Here is an 8,818-nt window from a genome sequence, read left to right on the forward strand (position 1 = left end):
AATTACGAAGCTACCTCATGTTCATAATCGTCTATATTATAAAAAGCCTTATGTGCTAAATAAAGAAATATATATTTTTTAAATAAATTAAATTGGTCCATATTTTTTAAAACTGATGGTAATTTATTGAATAATCTAATACCAACATTTCTAACTGACTGTAAAGTTTTTTCTTATGAACCCTTTGCAGATGAAAATCTGCACTAATTCGCGTGAAATACTCATGAATATTAATATTTTTTAAATAATTTAATTTTTTTTTTTAATAAACAGAGAGTATACAATCCTGAGAGGGAGAGTGGCCAGTGAGAGTGCATCAACGAGGAGTGCATACACTCTTGAATTGCGACATGGTCTTAACAAATTGCCAAAAAGTAATCACATCCCCCCCCCCCAACCCCCCCCCACCAAATCCCAAAAAAATATATTGAACACACTAAACAATAAGGAAAATTTTGGTTATGTTTGATCTGTATATTTTTATGACAAAGAAAATTAAAGGTAAATAAACTAAGGGCATTAGTTTACCTTGACGCCGTCCCCGCTACCTCTGACTATTTAGACGTGATTTTTGTTCGGGTTCGTGATCTCAGGGAAGGTTCGGCCTTGTGGCTAGAGGTAGGGGTCAATGCAGTAGGGCCCCCCGAGCTGTTATGGCCACTCGGGACGCCTGAAGAATAACACAAAGTTTAGTTGGTGAATTTAATACAGCACAGCCCAATACATGGTGCTGCCCGTTCTGGCCGTAACGGTTTGCCCGACGCGACTAATCACACGCGCAGCTCACTTCCTCAGTGGCGGCTCACGATTTTAATGCGCGTGAGGGGCGGACTTGTACACGTGATGCGATAGTTACAAAAAAAAACTCTGACATGGCACACGATATCTTGACGAACAATACACTACACTGTTACCTAGCTCTTAATAAACTGAGCTAGCAGCACGTAGGCCCGTGTCTCCGGCGACTCTACGTGATGTCTAGGTGTGTCCCAGGGACTGACTCGTTATTATGTTTGGCGGCGCAATACCGTACGACGATGATACATAAACCCTGACGTGACAGATAACACTTGGACGAACAACTATTTCATTGATACATTACACTTAATAAACTGGGCTAGCGACACGTAGGCCCGTGTCTCCGGCGACTCTACGTGATGTCTAGATGTGTCCCTGAGAATGAATCGTTATTAAGTTCGATGGCACGCGTCGCCTGCTGGCTGCCCCGTGCGGGCCAAAACTATGTAGCCGGTAGGCTAGGTTGGGGCGTGAAGCGCCGACGTAAATTCACATAAACCCCCCACAGTACTTACGTATGACGTAGAACACTCATCTCGGAGCACTGATTTAATTAAGTTAAGTACCTCATGGTTAATTTAGGCCGACCGCGGAACTGTACGTAAAAAGGTTGAAAAGAAATTACACTATTGAAAACTACATGTCGGTGAAAGTAAAGGTTGAAGGTTCCGCGTTGCGCGCAGGCTGCCGGCCTGGTGGAGCTCTCGAAGGACACTGCCGGTGTCGCCGCGCGCAAACCCCCTCCCCCGCCAGCCCTCCCGCGGAAACGTGTGAATTTCGCGGGAAACTGAACCGGCCAGGTTCGGGACAAATCGCACAGTGAAACATGATATTGCAAAGACTGAATTATTAATTAATGAAAAATAATGTTTAATAAAATCCTGTGGAAAACATAATTAAAATAATTTGTTGTAGTGCGGCGGAGGGATATGCCACACCCGGCCGGTTCCTTCCGCCGGCGCAGCACTCGTTGCATGGCGTTCGCCTCGTCGCACGCACTACACTTTGCTGCGCGCACGAGCGCGTTCGGTGCACACGTTTTTACGAGACGTTGACGAAGCATAGCGGTCTATGCGACAGAGGAGCATTGGCGGTCGGCGTTAACCTATTGGTATTAAACACAATATTGCCATTAATTTCTTCAAGCAACCGAAGTGCTGAATGTCTGGAGATTCTGAAGCGCATAACAAATTCATCGCCGCTCCACTCTTCATAGTTATCTGGACGGTATCTAATTGTTTTCGCCATTCTTGTGCTAGCAAGCAAAATCTCCAAAAACTCATTAGAATCACTATCAACAATCATCTGTCTTCTTCCAGCCGTATTTGATTTCATTAGCACAGCTGATCGGCCCGATGCCTTCGAAGTGCTTATTCGCTGAATAAAGGCTTATTGGCTCGTCCGACCACCAAATAGTTCATTCAGCGAATAGGCGCCCGAATATCACTATTTAAAGGTCGTAATACGTTCGTGACGCTATTCAAGAAATAAATTTTATTCAGAGCTTTATCCGGAGGTGGTAATACAGGCCCTTTAGTTTATTAACATTTTACCTAATGTACATAAAAAATAATATGGAAAGTTTTGCTGTCGAGAAATTTAAACAAATTTGTTTTTTTATGTATTAAGTACTGTTACATAATTTCTGCATGTGTAATTAGTTTTTATACTCTGAATATCGCAAAAATGTCCATGTTTTGATTTGATCAGAACTAAAGTGGTAATAGCCCTACATGCTATGTACATTTATTTGTGAAAGAATCAGTATATCTATTCCGGGATTGAAATGCACTTGAAATGAGCCCAGTTACACACACACATACACATATACATATATATAGCTCAATTACAATTAATTGTGAAAATAAAGGTTATCCATTTTACCTGTTCCTATCTTACAAACCTAATGAACACTCCTGCCATGCAGGTAAACACATGTAGAAAAAATACCTGAAAACAATATACACCAATAATACCCCACACAAGATTTATTAAAAAATTACTACAGGAAAGATAGTTAATGAAATATATTTTGATAAATATATAGAATGTTTCCAAGAAGCCCTTACTCCAAAAAATTACAAAATTTCTCCCGAAATAATTGATAACAAACTGTGCATAAAAATGTGTGCTCGCCGGTTAGCCAGTGTTTGTATATGCCTTTAGGCTCGGTACTATTATGTGTGTAGTAGTGTTGTTGTGGGCAGGGCAGAGTATTGGATACGACTCTAGCACTATACATAATTCCACCACGTAAAGAACAGTACAGCAAAGGCAATAATAAACACAAATGACAACACATATTTGAATATCAATTGTAATAAAACATTAAGACAGGAATAATTTGCCATAATAAACTAAATCGTGGGGTTTTTAAACAAATATTTAAATGGATTAAGAAATTAACAATTTACAAGAGCTCCCAGGGTAAATTGCAAAAGTATGAGACTCATAAAACAGTAAAAATTGATATATAACAATTAATGTCAATAGGCTCGCTCAGTCAGTATGTAAACTAAACTAGAGTTCAGTATTTCAATTAAACAGGCTAAGCAATCTGTGCCAGACAAATGCAAATTAAAGCTGGAAAATTTCTATGACACTCTCACCACAGCAGTTATATTTTCACAAGCTATAGTCTCCACATGAAAATAAACTCTCATTGTTCTTAATTTTTATATTGTAAATTTTCTGGCTAGCAATAACTCAATGGTAGGCGCAAAATCTAATTCCAAGACCAGTGGGTCTCACTTAACTGAAGTTTACAGTGCTGATGCAAATGGCTTGTTTATTAATTGTCACTTTGTTATGGTAGGAAAACCCTACCTAACGAGAATTCCCCAAAAGGCAGGACAACTGCAATATACGGGAGTCTAAGAGGTTGCGTAACTCCTAGGCCCCAGGAAACCTGAGACTCCCAAGTCAACCGAGCCCCTAGCAACCGAGCCCCGAGCGCTGATTGGCTCAAGATGATGTCACTTCAAGTCTGTGCTGATTGGCACTTGATGATGTCACTCTGGGTTCGCCGGGTATAAATACGAGTTTGTTAGCAAGCAGCAAGCAGAAGGTGCCTGGATGCCAACCAGAGGCTTCGGCTTAACACCGCTCCGAAGAAGACAACAGATCGTCACGCTGCCGCCATCGCCCACGACGCCCGGAACTTCACTACACCACGCCGCTACCGACTTAGAAGAATCAGCACTCTGGGCAGAAGGGAATAGCTGCTCCGCCACGAGAGACAGTCACTCTGCATATCGAGAGGCAACAACCGGACTCTGCCTGCGGCGGACGCGACGCCATCTCCAGAGTCTATCACCTCCATCCGCAGCCGAGGTGGGACTTAGGCCAATTTCAAGAAGCAGTAAGTGGAACTTTAACTTTTCATACTGGACCGGGACTTAGCCGCAGACGACATAATAAGAAGAAACGGACTTAACCTCAGACGCCACGACTCACCACCAATACTCGCCAGGAGCGAGTAGGAACTCTCTCGGCGAGTAATTTTGTGAAAAGCTGCTAATCAAATTTGAAGTCCTCAGGGGTGGGCGAATACCCCCTGAAGGAAAATAGTGAAGGGAGCAGACTTTTGATTAGGGCCACTCGCTCGGCGAGTGAGGAAGGAGCGAGTCGGCGCAACGAGAGTGGAAGTCGACATCGACGTTGTCCGCATACGGCGAAGAGGGGTTTATAGATAGCGTTCGCGAACTTACCCGGAATTGAATTTGTCCATAGAGTAGTATATTGATAGAGACAGGACTGAGATGTCGGATAACCGGAAATAGAAAGACGACGAGTTGGCCGCACCTCAATGGTGTGTAGGCGAAAGTGCCACTAGGGATCTGACTTCAATGTTAAATATAATAAAAATGGAGGGCGGACCCAAACTCGCGGCATTGGACTAAATATAAGCCGAGTGTATGTTTTGAATTGTGTCAGATAAAGATTGTGTATAATTGAGTAAAGATAACTATAGTTTGGAATTTTAGTAGTAACAGGAAATTAAATAAAAATAATTTATAGAAAATAGAATAACAAATTTATATTGTTTGTTGCCAAGGCTAACATAATCGGTAAATGTCAGGCTTGTTATTTGTTGTTATTACGAGATTATTGCATCAAATTAAAAGTGTGTAATTTGTGTTCACAGAGATCGTCAGCCATTTGCAGTAAACCTGTTTCAGCTATTGAAGCAAATGGAGATGTATCACTACCAAGTTTGCATGTTTGTCGTGTGCTATATCATAACCAATAAAAGTGTCTTGTACACAAAACTGTTTAAGTTTCTTCGCAAGATAAAAACCCACCCTATCTCCCTTGGCAACTCTGTTCGAGTCGCTGCAGGAGATAACAACTTTAACACAAATGCGCGGAGTGGATGGAGACTGCTGAACATGGCCGCCTCGCAAGAGAGGGAAACTTTCACCACCTTTGTGAGTCAGCGCCAAAAATTATATCAACTAAATTTGCTCTATTATAAGCTAAAAACACATTCCAGGTGCTCAATTAAAAGGTAGCACCTGGTAATTGGGTGCTTAAGGCTTAACAACTGTTTTATAGTATTTAATTATTTGATATATTGCATCAAGTTGGTGACGGTAAATTTATTGTCATATTGTCTCACTGTGAACTGTTTTAGTTGGATTTCTCCTAATCTGACTCGATCATTGTCATAGGCACTGACGTCTCTCGTCCTGTGGTCCCTAAGTCCCTGCTGCGAATTGTCCTGACACTCGCCCTGATTTGCCCGCGTAGCTCCAGTCGGAGAGAAGGTGGAGTTCAGGCCAACGTGGCCGGGACCGGGAAACATGGAACCGGGAGGGAAATTTGCATAGGTTAGAGGAAATTACGAGGGTTGTAAGGAGAAGATGTTGCTGTCTGTTTTCACGAGCTACTTTATTCCATCGAAACCCTATCGCAGCCTGGCCGACACATTGCAGGACGAACGTTCTCCCTCGCCGCGACCCGGATTCCCGGGAAAACACTGGTAGCAACTTAAATGCGACTCGACGTGACTGCGGAGGCAGTCCCGTGACGAAACGAGCTGGTTACGAAAGTTCAGACGTGCAAAGTATCTCATACGCTGTCTGATACGACTACGGAGAAAGTTCTGTGACGAACTTGATGGTTGCGACAATTCTGTAGTACAAATAACTCGGATGTGGCCTGACATGACTGCGGAGGCAGTCCTGTGACGAATTTGCTGATTGCGAGAACTATACCATACTGCTCGCAAGTCTCGAGCGGAGCGGAGCGAGCGAGCACGTCTGCTCGGCTCGGAGTCTGGCTAGCCACTGCCTCCCCCGCCCGTCCGCGCGCCGGTGCGCGGGCCACGGAGGAGGGGAGGGGAAATAGGACGGCGTGGGAGAGACTCGACTGGCGGCGGGCCCAGGTTGCGGTTTACATATTAAGAACACAGCACTTGAAAATAAAAACAAAATTATTTAAGAGAAATTATTCAAGAGTTAAGATGACATTACAGGTAATTATACAAAAATGTAACGACAAGTTATTATTTAAGAGTTAAGACAACATTATAGGCAATTATACAAAAATGTAGGTGTTCGTGATTATTTACAATAGAAACATAATTACACAATAATTATAAGAAAGTAGAAAATATTTACGACACTCATCGTCTGTGGACGTTCCAGGGCGCACGCGGGTGCGTCTCTGATCATAAACACTGCAATTCAGTTAGGTTGCACTAATGGGGAAAATATCTCCCTTAAGCCCATGTTAGTGGACAGGTACGGCCTCTACGTCTAGGAGGGCACGACGACTGTCGTCATATGCCCCCCCTCTCCTGAGGCCGTCCTGGCCACAGACGTCAGCCAAGACCAGTAGTTGCAGTCGCGCCTGGCTACGTGTCTGGTCGCCACAGTCATTTATGTCATGCATTGTGGGTCGGGCGAACCGGGGCAGGAGCTGCATAACGCTGCAGCCCTGACCCCCGGTGTCTGTCTGTCGTACGTCCCGGGGCTTGTACTGACCCCCTCACTCGTAGTCCCTGAGGTAGCGAGGGGCAGTCGTCTCACGCGTGGACCGGCGCAACCCCTGCCTATTCCCCGCATGAGTGGTCGTCATCGCCTCCTCGGAAGGCAAGTCCAGGACCACCTGCTAGGAGCTGTCGATGTCACCCTCCGCGCTGAGGAGCCAGACCGTCACCCCGTCAGTCGTGTCTCCGTCAACGTCCGTACTTTTCTCCCGCCATTCCCAGGGGTGGACGTGTCTCTGTTTACGTCCCTGGTCAGGCTCCGGTAGAGTCACCACAGGGTCACTGAGGTCGACCAGATCAGCCAGGATGGTGTCATCATTGGTCACGTCCTCAATGAGTGTCCCGCTGTCGACGTTGTCGTCGTCGGCGTTGTCGGCCGAAAGTACCCTGTCCACAAAGTGCTCCAGTTCTATCATGCTTGCACCATGCAGGTCCCTTCTGTCTGTCCTGTCGGGTGTCCTTGCCCCGCCCCCAGTCACAGGTTGGGAGCATTCGCCCTCTCCTGACGTTCCCTCAAGGGAGACGGAGTTGGCCCCCTCGTGGTGTCATGTCCGTGCATCGCATCCAGTGGGTCGTCATCTCCGTCGTCATTCGTCTCATCTGCCAATCTGATATCTTCCCTGTGTATCTTTGTCGTGCATCCATCAGCGCGATGGACGAGGTACGTCGTTGTCCCCAGTCTGTCAATCACCTCCTGCGGGCCTGCCCACTTAGGGGCCAGGCTGGTGCAGTTGCCCCTTTCACCAGATGACAGGTGGTGACACCTGACTAAAACCTGCTGGCCAGGTTCCAGTTGCACAGGGGGCTGGTAAGTCTGAGGCGTACGTCGGGCCAGGTATCGTTTCTGGCATCGTCGGGCGTCTTCGCGTAGATCATCTGCAGTTGCTTCGTGCGAGTCGGTCGGATTCGCGCATGGATGGTAGGTGGGCGTCGTGTAGTGCTCCACCCCTCAACCCGCGGAGGACATTCGCCAGTGTCTCCCCATGAACTGCACCCCGTTGTCCGTCAGGAGGACCACGGGGTACCCGTATCGCGGGAAGAACTCACGCTCAAGCAGAGCAATCATGGTGCCGGCTTTCACGTTTGGCACTGCGAACGCCTCCGCATGTCCGTGACCACTACGATGAAGCGCCGGCCGTGGGAAGTGCGAGGATATGGCCTCATGATATCCACCGCCACAGTGTGGAAGGGATCCCGGGGCCGTCGTGGGACCTGTTGCTCCTTACCGTCGGGTCGTCTGAACTTCCGCTCCTGGAAACGCTGGCAGGCCCGCACGTAGCGGCGTACCTCTGCTGCGTCGCCAGGCCAGTGGAACGTCCGTCTGACCTCACTCAGCATCTGCTCCACACCCGGGTGTCCCGCCAGGGGGTGGTCATGCAGGTAGCCTACGACCCAGCGCCTGGCCTCGGACAGCACGTGAGTCTGCTACCTGCTCGTCCTGTGAGCCCCCCTGGTTTGGAGCACTCCGTTCAGACTCCGGCAGCCCAGTACCACCCCTCCCCCGCACTCCTTCAGTCAAGTCTGGGAATCGAGGTCCAGGAGCTGTGCAGTGTGGACCCACGAAAGCAGTTCGGTCATGGTTTCTGGTCGAGCGTCCGGCGCAGGGGCAGTGGAGCTGGACAGCTCGTACAATGCGCACGACCACGACAACGAGTCCTCAACCCCATGTTCGCGCTCAGGGAGGAGAACCTCCTCCCAGCTCTGGTCGTCACGGAACTCACTCCCAGGATCCAGATTCTGGGACAGCTCGTCGGCCAGCTGATTCTCCCGTCCAGGGACGTGTTCAATGGTGAACGAGAATTCCTGAATCAGCATGGCCCATCGAGTGAACTTAGATTTCCGGCCCTGAGCAGAGACTAGCCAGCGGAGGCACTGGCTTTCGGTTCTCATGGTGAATGAGCGCCCCTCGATGTAGTGATGGTAGCGCTGCAGGGCCCAGACCACTGCAAGACACTCCTGCTCATTCACATAATACCTCTTTTCAGCCTGCCCAAACTTTGCGCTGGCGTACTCGATCACAAGCCT

Source organism: Bacillus rossius, chromosome 3 (assembly GCF_032445375.1).
Source record: "Bacillus rossius redtenbacheri isolate Brsri chromosome 3, Brsri_v3, whole genome shotgun sequence".
Taxonomy (NCBI): Eukaryota; Metazoa; Arthropoda; class Insecta; order Phasmatodea; family Bacillidae; genus Bacillus; species Bacillus rossius.